Here is a 16321-nt window from a genome sequence, read left to right as displayed (position 1 = left end):
GGGCACCATAAATCCTAAGGATAGCCCTGACCATCCTCCTTAATTTATTATAGTACAGTTACACTCTTCTGTACCCTAGATTTGATGTTTGCTGACTTTAAGTGATCTAAACTGGTCACTAAGTTTGAATAGTGCCTTAAGAAATGGCTTTTAGGAATGTAGGATTTGCCCACACCATCCTATGCCAGTAGGAGAGAGACTTCAGTCCTCTTACTCCTGCAGTGGCCAGTGACTAATTTTCCATAGGGATGTGAAAATTCACCAAATGTTGCTTGCCAGTTGTGCAGTACTGTATGCTATAGTGATCAGTGTGTCTTCAAATATGACATTTGATGACATTATTATTCTTAAATAGATGTTTTAGGTAAGGATTTGGGTTCATGGTCAAAGACAAGGATAGAAATTAATCTTGGATTTGATGGCAACAAACTCTTGGGAGCTGTTCTTAGGAGATTTATTTGCTCCCACATGGTTGGTGTCACTAGATTTGATCCTCTAGAAGTGGCAATCTCATGAGCTCAGTGTTTGCATGAGTTTTGCACTATCTTGAGCTGAAAACCCCATGAGAGTTCAACTGCATCTGAATCAGAATGTTGGCCTTTTTCCCCTTTTTGATCTGACCCAGAGATTCTCCCTGGAGATTGTCCTCCCAGGTTCAAGTTATATCTCATCTTTGCTAAAAATGTAATTTACATCCTTGCAAGATTTCAGGGTACCTAATATACTTAGCACTGTGCAAAAGCATCTTTTTTTTTCCTGCACGGAAAAATTAGTCTGCCTGAGAGTTCTCCTCTTTGCAGTAATCTTGAAGTAATTCAATTTTTTTTTAACTTGCTAGAACCTCATAATGCAAATTATTTCTCAGCTAAATATGTTAACCCATTGTAAGTCAGGAAAGAAACTGGAGGAGTGTTCCTCTTCTTTCAGCTTCTGTTCATATTTTACAGGTTACCTTCACAAGAGTGAGGGCCAGAGGCTCAAACCAACATTTTCAAATTCATAAGTAGGCTCCTAAATAAAAGTGCCTGATCTGCAGAGATGCTGAGCGCTCGCAGCTCCCTCTTCAATCTTCTCTGCTTCCACTTGAACAGCAGCAGAGTAGTTTGCCAATCTGGAATTCAAATCTCTAGGGATGGGAATGGACTATGGCCTGAGTTGTGCATTACAGCCTAAAAGACACATGGCCAAATCCCGAGCCATCGTGCAAAGAAGCTCAGGAAGAATGGTCCTGTAGGTAAAACACTGGACTAGAACTCAGGAAATCTGAGTTTAGTTCCTAGCCCTGCCATATTCTTCCTGTGTATTCACTTAATCTCCCCGTGACTCCTTTCCTCATCTGTTAAAAAATGGAGAAAATAGTACTTCCTTTCTCCCACCCTTTGCTTGTTTTATTTATTTAGGTTGTAAGTTCTTAATTATTATCTATACTATGCATAGCATGATGGTGCCTTGAAGGCACTACTGCAATAAAAATATTAACAAGGGAATTCTGCATGTCCATTATCATGTGGCAGCCTGCTCTAAGCCATTCTTCCCTGCATTGACAGGATGACTCTTGTGACTAATATATCCTCATGCCCCTCTCACCTTTCTGTCTTGTGAGGGTAGGCGTTTGCCCTGGACGTATTTGATGTCTAAGAGAAGTGAGGCATACACTTTCATTAAAAACCATAAATCACGTTGAATAAAAGAAGATAGGTAGAAATGGGTGAAGGGTTAATATCTTGGTGTGTAAATTTATATCCGGTACGTGTCCTATGTACTCTGTTTCTCCAGCCTCCTTCTCCAGCCTATGGCATATATGACATTTTCCTAAGAACCAGTGATTGATATGCTCAGTTCTTGCACTATTGATCTCATATAATCTTTCTAATGTCTCAAAGTATAATTATGCCATTAATATGCTGAGGATAGTGCAAATACAATAAACTGATCTTTTGACAGACCTTGAATTTTTCACACATCATATAATACCCACAAATCTGGGACAGTCTATGTTATTTTATCATCTGGGTTGTTGCCTATAGTATGATGACCAATTGCTGCTGCCCTTCCTAAGCCAATTCCCTTCATTCAACCTATGTTGCGTAGCTTACTTCAAAGTCTTGCCCTTGAAGTTGATGGCATTGTACCTTCATGTAGAAGTGACTGATCGGTTTTGCTTGTCTATTTCTACGGTAAATATGGTAGCTAGGCACTTCAAAATGGAAACCTTTCTGTCCGTTTTCTGGGCCATATGGACCATAACAGGCATGCAGTTTCCCTTAGGTCAGTTATTCCATCTAATGGCAGTGCTGTTACTAGTATCACTTCTGACAGTTTGATACTGTCTCCCTTTATATGAACTGAAAGGATTTCACCGTGCATCTCAGCGATTGGCTTCTGTTATTTATGGTTTATTCTACACATGGCACAGAATTTGGACCCAGAATCCAAACACACCTGAAATTTGGGAAGGTTTGATTCTAGATTCAGGCTTGTTGAGCCCTGTTTCGTATAGATTACAGAAATACTCATCTGAATTTTGGGGGAAATATAGATTAGGAGCGTATTATCAAAACTTGCCTGCTCAGGCTCATCTCTATTTCATTCTAAAATTGTACATAGACCAATCCCACCTGACTACGCTGCCTAATAAATCAAGCCAAACGTGGGTCAGAAATTGACTCCTTGGGGATGCTAACCTTTGTTGATCCTGCCTGGAATTATCACTGTGATCCTGTAGGAGATGTCATCATTTTCATATACTTTTCTTTTGATTTTGCTTTGATCTTGTCTCAAAGGAGAGTTGTGTTGCTTACAAGGAAATTCCCATCTTGAACTAAGATAGATGAAAAACAGATCAACTGCACACATCTGGCTGCAGAGCCCTTGGCCCTTGTAACCAGATTCTGAAGTCTAGAGTTCCCCAAGGCCTTCACCATGTCTAAAAACTTGTGAGCTTTGCAGAGACATATAGGTGTTCTCTCAAGGCAAATATTCACTCTTCGAGTTTGCACAGAGATGAAGAACTTGCCATGTCATACCTAATTAGCTGGATCCACTCCATAGGTCTTCATGTCATTTTGTCTTATTAGGTGTTTGTACATTTATGAAAATTCCTTGCTCATACTAACTAGTGCCTACATGTTTAAGGCAGGACAAGCAGTAAATTAGACCCAGAAACCAGTATTGACCAGTGTGATAAGGGTTAGATTTTCTGCATTTGAGAATGAGAGAATTATGATTCAGATAGAGAAGTGAGTTTTCCACTGATGCAAAATGTAGCTACTCCTAAAGTGGGGATGGGAGGGGCAGAGGAGGCCTAAATTTTTTTATTAAGTAGCAAGTAAATAAAAAGAATGAATAGGTTTTCACTTACTATAATGCAGTGAAATGGGATGGTGGAAATGGCCCATTATACCCTACAGCTACATGAGAATACAAAAAAATTAAAGCTGATTTTCCTGTAGTTTCATCTTGCACCTTATGATTTCCACAATCCAGCTTCCTCGGGAATCAGGGGAAGAAGTAGCTGACTTCACTTCCTTATATATTCCTGACAGACCTCTCCCCAAAGACCTCTCCCCTACATTTCCTCTTTCACCTTCATTCATCCTCGGCAGTAAGTCCCACTGGCCTTATACTCTCCCTCCTGCTCCTGTCACCTCTGGGTCAGCTGGGTCCACACAACTCTTCAGACAAGGACCATTTGCTTTACTTCCATCATGCTGCACCTTGGCGGGGGAGAGGAACTACCCCAACCACCTACTGTTGACAAATGGAACACAGAAAATCATTGCTAGGCCCTGCCACTGACCCTTTAAATTACACGATTACTCTCAGCAATTTCCATCCAGACCTGAGTTTTCTCAGTTGCTTGGGAAACGTAGTGAGACGCTGTTGTAGTAATTAGAACAGAAATAACAAAAAGGGCTTGCTGAGTCACTGGAAATTGAGTGGTCACTGGCTGACCTGGTAGGTTTGATGCTGTATTGTCAGAATACTTTGAAGATGAGGAATGATTTGTGGTTATGTTACACATCACTACGCAGCTTTTGCTATGAAAAATCAGCCCAGTATGGGTATTTGTCAGTGGTCAGACTTGTGTTCTGTTCACTCTGGAGTTCCTTCTTTCAGAATTGGCTCTGATCCTAAGAGATGTTTTATGAGTTGTTGGTGCTTAGAGTTCTATGAACTGGATATCAGACTCCAGTTTGGAATGTTTGGGGGTGGGGGACAGGAGCTGTAATACAGGTTTTTAAAGTCCATAGATTCCAAAGCCAGAGGGGACCTTTGTGATCATCCAATCTGACCTCCTGTAGAACACAGGCCATAGAACCCAAAGTAATAATTCCTAGAGCATATTTCTCATTTCCATTATGTTATTGTCAATATTTAGAACAATAGTACACTACAATGGTGGGGTTGTCCTCCACTGTGCACCATGGCCTTGCACTCGATGGAGTGTCACACTCAAATCTGTTTGATCATAGCGCTCTCTTTTGGCTGAACACTATGGCACAAACTACCGTTTCTACTGAAATCTCTAAAGTGATCATGTCACCTTGTAGTGGTTGCAGCCTGCAGTGGGTGTAAGCCCTGATACTACAAATGTGATTTTTACACTGGTTACCTTTATTTTGGCCCTTGTGCGTAGAAGTCAGACTGATCTTAGTGATACTTCCTAATGAGTCAGTAGTGTCCACGCAGTGCTATCACTATGTTCTTCTTCGAGTGCTGTCCCTGTGGGTGCTCCACTCTAGGTGACGGTGCGTCCTGGCGCCATTGATCGGAGATTTTCGGTAGCAGTGCCTGGTTGGGACGCACGCACTCAGTTGGTATCTCCCGTCTCGTTGGAATCTTCCTGAGTGCATGCGCCCCACACCCTCCTCAGTTCCTTCTCAACTGTCCTTGGCCGAAGACGGAACTCGGGGCAGTGCTGCCTTTTCTTCTGTGGTCTCTATAGGAAACGGCCGCGGTGCCGGCAGCGGCTGCTCCTCGGCACCGCAGATGGCCGCGGTGCCGGCAGCGCGCTGCTCCTCCTGGGCACCGCAAATGGCTGCGGTGTTGGCAGCGCGCTGCTCCTCCTGGGCACCGCAAACGGCTGCGGTGCCGGCAGCGCGCTGCTCCTCGTCACCAAAAACGGCTGCGGTGCCGGCAGCGCACTGCTCCTCGTCACCAAAAATGGCCATGGTGCCGCCAGCGCAATCCTCCCCTGCAGGGAGAAGAACGTTGGCACCGAGCCTATCTTCCACCCGGGCACCAGTAGCAGACCCCCTGCAGGGCACCTCCAAGCAGTCTGCAGCACTGCTGTCACTTTCACTTTCTCCTGCTAATGAGCTAGAGCAGAGAGCAAGCTCAGCTCAGCCCAGGGAGCAGTATCAACAGTTTCTCACTCAATGTGACCTTTCAGTGCCACCTGAGCCTCACTCTCCGCTCCTAGATATACAGGGCTCATTTTTTGAACCGCCACTCTCTCCACCTGAACTAGTTTTCACTGATGGTGAACTTGATTTACAGCAGCAAGCGGAGTTCTCCCCTCCTGCTTCTCCTCTACAGGCACCTCTGCCAACTCAGGTCACGGCTCAAGGCCACCAGCCTCAGTTTCCCTACTTCGCCCCCCCCATGGGCGACACCTGGGTTCTCCTACCCTATGCCTTGGCCTCAGTGGTACCCTTGGCAACATCCTCCTACCAATCATCCTCCTTCTGTGCCTCAATCTCCTGCTCCGTCCACTTCTAAGGTGCCTGAGCCCCCTCCTGATTATGCAAGTTACGCACCGTATCCTGACTCACCGACTCCTAACTCTCCATTAGCCCTGGACGGAGCCCTCCTCCCTCCGCCTCCACGGCCGTGGACGACTGTAAACAATTTCAAGAATTTTTCAGGAGGGTGGCACTCAGTCAAGATATCCCCTTTCAAGAGGTTCAGGAAACGCAACACAGACTCCTCAGAATCCTTCAACCGTCTGCGCCCTCAAAAATCGCGCTCCCTATAAACAAAGCACTCCTGGGGCCGGCTGACACACTCTGGCAAATGCCAGCGTCTTTAATACCAACTTACAAAAAGGCCGAACGTAAATACTATGACCCTGCTAAGGACGCTGACTTCCTATTTTCTCATCCACCACCGAACTCCCTTGTCATGGATGCAGTTGCACAGAGGATGAAACAGTCACAATATTGACCCACCCTGCAAGACAAGGACCTTAGACGCCTTGACGTCTTGGGCCGCAAGGTTTATACGTCCTCCACACTACAATTCAGAATTGCAAACTATTCTGCTCCCCTCACCAGTTATGACTTTGATAATTACAATAAATTTTTCAATTTGCCTCCTACATTCCAGAGGATAGGAGAGCAGACTTCAAATCAATCCTGACTGAAGGCCAACTGATTTCCAGAATGGCTCTACAGGCATCTCTAGACACGGCAGACACAGCAGCCCGTACAACTGCAACTGCTGTGGTTATGCGCAGATCCTCATGGCTCTCTGCATCTGGCATCCCCAAAGAACTGCAGACCAAAGTAGAGGATCTCCCTTTTGATAAGGACAAACTTTCTCCTACCCTTCCCCCTTCCCCGTCCCTCTTCAGGGACCCTTCTCATGACCACTTACTTCGCACAGAAGTGGCGCATCTTCTACAACTAGGTGCAGTGGAACCTGTGCAGATGCAAAATCAAGGGACAGGTTTCTACTCCCATTACTTTCTAAATCAGAAAAAGACCGGAGGATGGAGGCCTATACTAGATCTACGCCGACTGAACAAATTCGTGAGGATACAAAGATTCAAGATGGTCACACTGGGCACAATAATACCTGCACTGGATCAAGGGGACTGGTTCACAGCCCTCGACCTACAGGATGCTTACTTTCATATATCAATTCATCCAGCTCACAGACGCTTCCTACGATTCACAATCGGTCATGACCATTTTCAATACAGAGTTCTTCCTTTCGAACCCGCCGCAGCACCAAGAGTTTTTTTCCAATACTCTAGCCGTGGTCGTGGCTCACCTCTGCAAACCCGGGGTCATGCTGTTCCCCTATCTGGACGATTGCCTCATCAAGGGCAACTCCTATGACGAGACACTTCAAGCTACCTGTTTCACCATCTCCCTCTTTCACAGCCTAAGCCTCCAAATAAACATCCGAAAATCCACCCTGACACCTAAACAAAAGATCAAGTTCATCGGAGCTCATCTCGACTCAATCCAGAGCAGGGCCTCTCTCCCATATCACAGATTCCTCGCTATCACACAGCTCAAACGCACGCTCTCTATTCGTCCCAGGACACAGGCAAGACTCTGCTTAAAGCTCCTTGGTCACATGGCAGCCACCACCTTCGTGGTTCACCACGCCAGGCTACACATGAGATTTCTCCAGGGCTGGCTCAATTCCAGTTTCAAACCCAACAGACACACCTTAGAGATGCTGCTAACTCCTCCTCCCAATGTTATAGCTTCCCAACATTGGTAAACAAGTCCAGAAAACCTCTGCACAGGGGTTTCCTTCCAGCAATGTTCCCCAACGCTCATGCTTACCACAGACGCTTCCCTAATTGGTTGGGGAGAGCACCTAGAGCGGCACAGGGCACAAGGCCGGTGGTCCGCATCAGAGACGCACCTACACATAAATCCCTTAGAGCTCAGAGCAGTGAGGTGAGCATGCCTTCACTTTCTTCCTCTCATAAAGAACAAATCTCTTCGGGCCTTAAAAGACAACATATCATGCATGTACTACATAAACAGACAAGGGGGAGCCCGATCACATTCCCTTTGCATGGAAGCCATTCAACTGTGGAATTGGTGCATACGACATTGAATACAAATCATCGCATCCTACCTACCAGGCTGCCACAACACTACTGCCGACGCACTCAGCAGGCACTTCTTGACACAACGCGAATGGGAACTGCACCCCGCAGTACTCTAACAGCTCTTCTCCCTCTGGGGCACCCCGTCAATAGATCTCTTTGCCATGACCCAGAATCAAAAATGTTCCGTTTTGCTCCAGAGTGGGACTCGGGACTGCATCCCTAGGAGATGCATTCCTCATCCCATGGAACAACTCCCTCCTGTACGCCTTCCACCAATCCCTCTGTTACACAGGGTTCTTCAGAAGATTGCAGACGACAAGGCCCGGGTCATCCTTATGCCCCGGCTTGGCCAAGACAGATGTGGTATCCCTACCTACTCTGCATGTCCTCCCGTCACCCACGGGCTCTCCCCAACAGGCCAGACCACGTTTCCCAGGACAACAGATGGGTTCTTCACCCCCAGCTCCAAAAGCTCCATCCCAGCCTGGCTCCTTCATGGTTCCAAACCCACGAACTAGCCTGTTCTGAGCAAGTGCAATATGTCCTCCTGCACAGTAGGAAAGACTCCACTCGTAAAACCTACCTGCAGAAGTGGAAGCATTTCGCCCTCTGGTGCTCACGTAATCACTTAGCACCCAATAACGTGACCCTCCCTAACATTCTAGACTACCTCCTGAAACTAAAACAGGACGGACTTTCGCTCAGCTCCATCAAAGTGCACCTGGCGGCGCTTACCACCTTCCATGACCTATTAGACGGTTATTCATTCTTTACCCACCCCACCATAAAACGCTTTCTCTCGGGCCTGCAAAATCTCTACCCTGAAATTTACCCAACAACGGCTGCATGGAATCTTAACCTCGTTCTTCATGCTGTCATGAAACCTCCATTTGAGGCCTTGGCTACCTCCTCTCATCTCCATATGTCCATAAAGGTGGCTTTCTTAGTTGCCATAACATCAGCAGGGAGAGTTGGTGAAATGAGCTCCCTAATGGCCCACCCTGCCTACACAATCTTCTCCAAAGACAAAGGCACTTTGAGACCACATCCTAAATTTCTTCCTAAGGTGGTATCAACCTTCCACCTCAACCAACCTATATACTTACCTACTTTCTATCCCAAACCTCACAAGACTCCGCAAGAGGCAGCCCTGCATACTCTCTACGTCAGGCGAGCAATCGCCTTTTATTTAGACAGGACTAAACCATTTCGTAAGTCCCCACAACTCTTTGTTTCCATTACCGAAAGATCGAAAGGTACGGCTATCTCTAAACAATGTCTATCCAAGTGGATCTCTGACTGCATCAGATACTGTTACCATGTGCAAAATCTTCAACCGCCCGAAGGCATTAGAACTCATTCCACTCGAGCCATGTTGACATCTGTTGCCTTCCTACACAATGTTCCCATTCCTGACATCTGCAAAGCGGCTATGGGGTCATCTGAACGCAAGTTTGCAAAACGCTGTGCTCTCACGCAAGACACCACGGCAGACACCATAGTAGACCATACAGTACTATCTATAGTACTGCCGCATCTCCAAAGTCCCACCAACCATAGTGGGTACTGCTACACATTCACCTAGAGTGGAGCACCCACAGGGACAGCACGCGAAGAAGAAGAGAAAGTTACTCACCTTGCGGTAACTGAGGTTCTTCGAGATGTGTCCCCCTGTGGGTGCTCCACTCCCCGCCCTCCTCCCCTCTACTTTGGAGTACTAGTATGATTCTCCACGGTAGAGAAGGAACTGCGGAGGGTGTGGGGCGCACACAGGAAGATTCCAACGAGACGGGAGATACCAATTGAGTACGTGCGTCCCAACCAGGCATTGCTACCGAAAATCTCCGATCAATGGCGCCGGGACACACTGTCACCTTGAGTGGAGCACCCACAGGGACACACATCTAGAAGAACCTCAGTTACTGCAAGGTGAGTAACTTTCTCTTGTCTATGTGAACATGGTGTTAAAAGATGGAATGATAATATATGTTAAAGACCAGTAATGAGCATGTTGTGTCACTTTCTATTTTGAAAATATAGTGTCTTATGTGGCATTTTCATGGCACTTGAAAAGACATTTTGACCATTTCAGCGCTATATATTAAAGAAATCCAGAAATTGAACTCTGTAGTGCTAGCAGGCGTGGTGCGCATGCCATCCCTTTCATGGGCTTGGGACTGAGCTTGAGTAGTTAATTAGTCTTTCCAAGCAATCCTTATAACATGTGTGAGCCACCGACGCCCCTTCTGCAGCAGGCTCAGGGCCCCGCGCCCTGGCGGCTCACACTCCCGGGAGCCGCAGAACCCGAGCGTGGTGAGAGGGGAAGCTGGGGGGCCCGGCTGCCGGCCCCGCTCAGCCTCCTGCTGGCTGAGTGAACGGAACCCCAGGCCAGCAGGACGCTGAGTGGGGCCAGCGGCTGGGACCCTGGCTGGCAGCCGCATGCCAGGCAAAATCGGCTTGCGTGCCACCTTTGGCACATGTGCCGTAGGTTGCTGACCCCTGGTGTAGACGTTTCGGGTTGGACTAGAGCCTGAGCTCTGGAACCCTCCATCCTCACAGGGTCCCAGAGTTTGGATTCCAGACCAAGCCTGAATGTTTACTTATTCAGCCCCAGAGCTTGAGCCCCACAAGCCCAAGTCAGCTGACCCAGGCCATCTGCAGTTTTCTTATCCCTGTGTAGACATAACCTGAGAGGGCTTTCTCCAGCCTAGTCTCTTGTTTACTGACACTGCCTTTTCAAATGAGAGTACTGCTTGGGTCTATATAATAGCTATTGTAAAGTTTGTTGCAAAGATTTTTACTTGCTTAGCATGTTCCCAACCTTTAGACGCTCATAAGGAGCCCTGATTACACTGAGTGTTTGAAAGAAGTGGTTCCCCCATGACTTACTGTGCTGTTAGCTGGACGGTTTTGTGAAGCCATGTTAATAGCAATAATTTACAGTTCTCTGCATCTGTGCTGAGTTGTTAGGAAGGTGGAGAGTAAGAGGCACAGCTGATTTGCGGCTTACCTCTTCTCTCTCTTTGGCCATTCAGTAGGGAGTTCTGTGGTGACATTCTATTAGGATACAAATATTGCTGTTTCTTTTCTTTTAAAAAAGAGCCCTTTTATTTCACGACTAAGGGGATCCTAAGTCCTACAAGGCAGTGTGGGTACAGTAATTTGAGTGGAGTTTAATAGCAAAGGGGTATTTTATCAGAAATCTTTCTAAACAGAATGCACTGCGGTTTCCTTTTATTATAGTACTCTAAATTTGATAGTGCCTTTCGATCCCCGGAGATCCAAAGCACACTCTTCAATCTTCAACCGCCCGAAGGCATTAGAACTCATTCCACTCGAGCCATGTTGACATCTGTTGCCTTCCTACACAATGTTCCCATTCCTGACATCATTGTCATCCACCAATGAAGAGGCGGCCTTTTCCGCTCTTTCAAAAATTGGATTTTTCATGACCGCAAGTGGGTCTGAACTTTGGTTTTACTATCATCTGAAAAACAGCACAGTGTCCTAAGTATGCTGAGGTATTGGTTCAGTTCTGCTTGAGAGGAAAGAGCAACATCTACAGAATAATTGATACTTCTTTCTGGAGCACCTAGATGGATCTTGGATGTCTCTGATTCAACTACTTACCCCACCAGCCCAACTTGTTAGATCTGTCAGAATCACAACTTGAGCTTTTGTAGTTGCAGTGGTTGGATGAAATGGACTGTACACAGTTTACAGTTTGCTAAATACCTATACACAACTTTAAAGAGGACATTCTTGTCTAGTGGCTGTTTTGATGGATCCAGAATGCAGCAGAAAAACCTGACTATAAAACCCTGCTCTGGGGAAAGAGTTGTTAAGCCCTGAGCAAAATGGGAATGTAATTTTATGGTGCCCTTAAACCCACCATCATAATTCAGGTTTTAAATTTATTGGGGAAGTTCTCCAGGTGTCTTGCTCTTCATTGATATGACTGATAAGAGCTTAACAGCAAGCTCCTCCACAGTGGAGCATGTACATACAGCAAACCCCAAAGACTGAGCATTGCCAGCAGTGATATTCTCTTTCTGTCCGTGACTTTTCTTTGTAGAGAGCATTGTTGGAAACTTCAAGCAAAATAAATGGACTGTGATGGAAAAGGGAAGCTGGACGCTTTCCAGGATTAATAGCACAGGAGGTGTAGTATTTCAGACTTAAATTACCTTTTTTTAAAAGGAGTGAGAGGGAGTGTTGTAGAAAGAAGCTGTTGGCTGGAGGATTTATGTATTGCTGTTATAGTACCTATAGTATGCGGAAACGTTTTTATTTACTTTGGGAAAAAAAATAGCAGCTATTTTAGTGCAGAGGATTAACCACAGTTGCCAACTCTGCCATGATAGAACATAGGTTAATGAGATGAGAGTTTTGTTTGGAGAATGGAAACCAACTGAAAGGACAAACAAATCAGTAAGAATTGTTTTGTTTACTGGTTCCATAATATTGAGTGACAGGGTGGAAAACCTGCAACCCAGGTAATCTTTGCTCCTCTAATTAAACATTCTAATCTTATGCACTCAGTAACTTGATTATTGCCTGAGGGTTATTCTGCAACACTTCTCTCCAGTCCCCATTCCAGCTAACCATACATTTATTTCAGAAAAGCACTTTAATTAAATGCTTAACTACATCCCTACTTAGGACCTCACTTAGACATGTGCTTAAAGTTAAGTGAGTGCTTACGTGTAAAAAGGATTCTGTCAACTGCCTCAATATTTGACCAGTCTTAAAGTATTAGAAACATATCCTGGATTTTACATCTTATTTTTTAAAACTATTGTTCTTTGTGTGAGACTCAAGAATGTCTGACCACAGTGCATGATCCTGTAATATTTTGCTGTGCTGCTATGGCAGACTGCTCCAGAATTCTGCTGATTCATCTGTATATTCATAGCTAACACTCAGGATACAGAAGAATCAACACTATGCAGTCATGGTAGCCTGTGCTACATCTGACACAGCATGGGAAAGCAATTTTTGTAAAATGGAATAGGACCTAGCGAGTGCAGAAAATCTAGTTAAATCAAGATAAAATATTACCAACAAGGGGGTGTCGTTTAAAGTCTGTTGTATTTAAAATGTTCATCATTTATCCCTTAAGGAAACAACGGTGTAGACAGATGAATATAGAAATAGTTTATTCTTGACTTCCTCTGCCCCATCTAAGTTAAAGCAGCCCTTGGAATTGGAACCACATTCTTGTTCCAATTTCACATACATTTCCCCTCTCAAACCCAGTATGTCTGTAAATGGCATAGTGGATTCTTCAAGGTTCACAGTAGTGAATTTGTGCATCAGCAATTTGCAGTCTGGACATAGATGCCTTGGAGTATGTCCATTTTTTGACTTTGACAGTTACTTGGATGCTTTTTAAATAGATTTCACTACATTGCATCTGTTTGTGTGACAGACCCACCATGCATGGTGCCCACATACTGATTTTCATTCAGGGCAATTAAAGATTTCTCATTGTGAGTGATTTGAACAGCTTTGGCTGACATTCACTCAGAAATCCTTACTTGGTTTAGTCAACATGAATTTCACCATTTGAAGAAAGGGTTTGCTGACTGCATGGAAGTTACAGTTTCTCTTTGCCAAACCTAATTGACTCTCAGCAGAGGAGAGGACAGTGAACACTGTTTGCCCTAGTGAACTGGCAATTCATTAGAGAGAGAGGAAAAAGAATGGACTAAAGGGCTTTTTCAAGTTGATGCACAATAGTTTACCACTTCTTTTTTCTTGTAGGAATGCCATTTAAAATAAGGGATTTTTTTAAGATGTTGCACATAAACAAAAAATGCAAGGCATTCATGTATATTTTGAAATAATTTCTTAATTATCCAGTAACCTCACAGTATAAAACACCAGACTTGGTGTGTTGTGCAGTGAAAATTGCACAAATTATTGTTGTCCAATTTTGTTTTGGAACGTTTACTTGATTATTTTATGACAATTGAATTAAGTGGGTTTTTTAATAGAAAAGTTCAGCACTGAAGCTCACCAAGCTAACAAGGCAGGACTAAAAAAAACCTGATAATAGACTTTGGATGGCCGAGATTTACAAATAAAGCCAGACTAAGAGACTGTGGACACAATGCGATCATTGCTTCAAATAATAATATACATCATAGGACTGTGGTTTGCCCAAGGAGATTATGTGGCACGTGTTTACTGTGAAGAAGATGATTTTTAGTAGTGTGAATAGAAAATAGCCATGCTTATCGGAAATTGTCTGAGAACTGAACTTCAGATCCATAGTATACTTGAATAAGGGCTAACCCCTATGTTTGATTTCAATTCAGGTCTGAAATGAGTAAGAGTGTACCTTCTATTTCAGATGCAGCTGAAATCTTGCAGTGATGGTCATTTTCGTGAGATTTTCAGCATATCACATGAACAGATTATGAAATTTGGAGCTGTGTAGTCTCCAACGTTCTTTTAGGCTAACTCAACTCTAGATCTTAATGTTCAGCAGCTCTTCTCGAAAACATTAGCATGGTGTGTTACTTTTTGTCTGATATTTAATATTTGGCAAACAGAAGACAATGTGGCGTTTCAGAAATGCACCATTCAGTGCCTACGTATGCTAGCGGATATGTTGCATTCATAAGTTATCTCAACCTTGAATCTGGCCTGATTCCACTCCAAATATAATGTAGAACATTGGTCTAGGTAATTTATTTTCAGATATTTTCTCTTTTTTTTAAATCAATAAATGAAAATAATAGTCCACTTTTAAAAATATGGGCTGCTGTTTTGGGTTCTTTTTCATAGAACGCTACAGAAGAGACAATGGAATGTTTCCATACTTTTGAGTTTTGCCAATACATTCCTTGGTACCAGTGAAACAAAGGAATTTATTAGACTGTCTCGTTTGGTTTGACAACTTTCCTTGTGTTGGTGTTCGTTTTTCTTTAATTGTCAAACTGCCGAATGGTTTCTGATTGGCCTTGTGCTGGCATAAATCATCTTATAATTCTATGACAAAGCATTTATTTACCTTAACGCTTTGGAGACTGTGGCCACATAACCTCCACAATAGATGTTTGGCTGTCACCAGCCTAAAAATTGCTGGCATTCTAGGGTTAAAACTGATTGCAAACCTCTGAGACATTCTGAATCTGAAAATTTGCTAGAGATTAAGTCCCAAAGTGTATGAATTTCATGTAGTGGCAATACCTTCCTTTTTTATTTGGTGAAGGGGTTTAATTTGGACAAGTGAAGTTTGTCTTGTCATTTCTTTAAAAGACAGATGAGGGGGGCTGTGCCAGTAAGGTGAATTGAATGAATGGGAAGACTGTATAACAGATGTTTTAGATATACACTATTCACACTGTATTTTGTGCTGCCTTATTGCCAGTTGGCAGTATTTTTAGGTGTAATATTTGGTGTCATATTCTGCACAAGTAAGACAGTCTCTTTGATGGATTGTTTCATGGGGACAGAATGCAGAAAATACTATAATCAGAATAGTGGTAACTTTCAGCAGAACACCCAGAAGATCCCTCACACCACTGTAGTCATTTAAAAGTAACACCAGACATCTTTCTGGTTACATCAGTATTTCATGTCTTCATTTTCTTACCTATGCTGACTTACTTTTCTGATGGACTCTCTTGTGGAAATCTTGGTTTCAGTTTGGTCACCTTTAAGCATACCTTTGGGATACTTCCTCCTACTTACTTGGCAAAGAATGGAGGGTTATTATTCAAACCATATAAACAGGCTACCTACCAGGCTGGATAAAAATCAATAATTTTTTAAAATAAAAAAATCAGATTTTTTAATTTAACTTGAATTTTTTTGATAAAATGCTTTTTGAGGGGGAAAAAACCTATCTAAAGATAGTTTTAATTAAGATACATTATAGCTCAAAGATCCCTCATCATGGAATGGGGATTATAAATTCCAGTTCTATAATATGAGACAATATATTCATTTAATGGGTAAGAAAAGTTTTGTAAATGAGTTCCATTAGCTCATGGATTAGGGACCCAATCTTATGAGGTTCCAGGGGCTTCTGTATAGATTATTTAGGTTAATCTTTCTATCTGCCCAATGGGACTCATGCTCAGTCTAGAAGATACCATCAGAGATGCTTTGTGTTGCAGTTCTCAAACTGCATTTGGGTCTCCAGAGATAACATGCTTGTTAACAGCAAACAATTTTTAAATAAATAAATAAATAAATAAATAATATATGGAGGTGAGAAAAAACAGACCTCAACCCTGTTGTCCCTCTGCAAATTTGTGTACACAGTCAATCCCTTACCTCTCTCTAAAAGTGTAAAGTTTTAGAAAGTTCAATGAACAGGAGATTGTTGGGAGCAGAATAGATCTGGACAAGGAGAAGAAGTCTGGAGATAAATGTGAGAAGGGAGGGACAGGCAGTAGAAACAAAAGTGAAACTGTTCGAGCAGCATATTCCAGAAGTCTTGAGGTCTTTCCGAGTGTAGCCTTCATTGATTTGAGATCTACCCAGAGGTGAAAGGAAGCTGTA

General features: G+C 43.6%; 1 protein-coding gene across 7 annotated transcripts in view; it reads left to right on the top strand.

Moving 5' to 3' along the window:
- The window catches only part of FHOD3 (formin homology 2 domain containing 3), a 650322-nt gene that overhangs the window by 246520 nt on the left and 387481 nt on the right, over window positions 1-16321 (top strand). The window lies entirely within an intron of this gene.

This window comes from Mauremys mutica, chromosome 2 (genome assembly GCF_020497125.1).
Source record: "Mauremys mutica isolate MM-2020 ecotype Southern chromosome 2, ASM2049712v1, whole genome shotgun sequence".
Lineage (NCBI taxonomy): Eukaryota > Metazoa > Chordata > Testudines > Geoemydidae > Mauremys > Mauremys mutica.
Note: the sequence above shows the minus strand (reverse complement) of the source record. Positions and strands in the feature narration are given on the sequence as shown.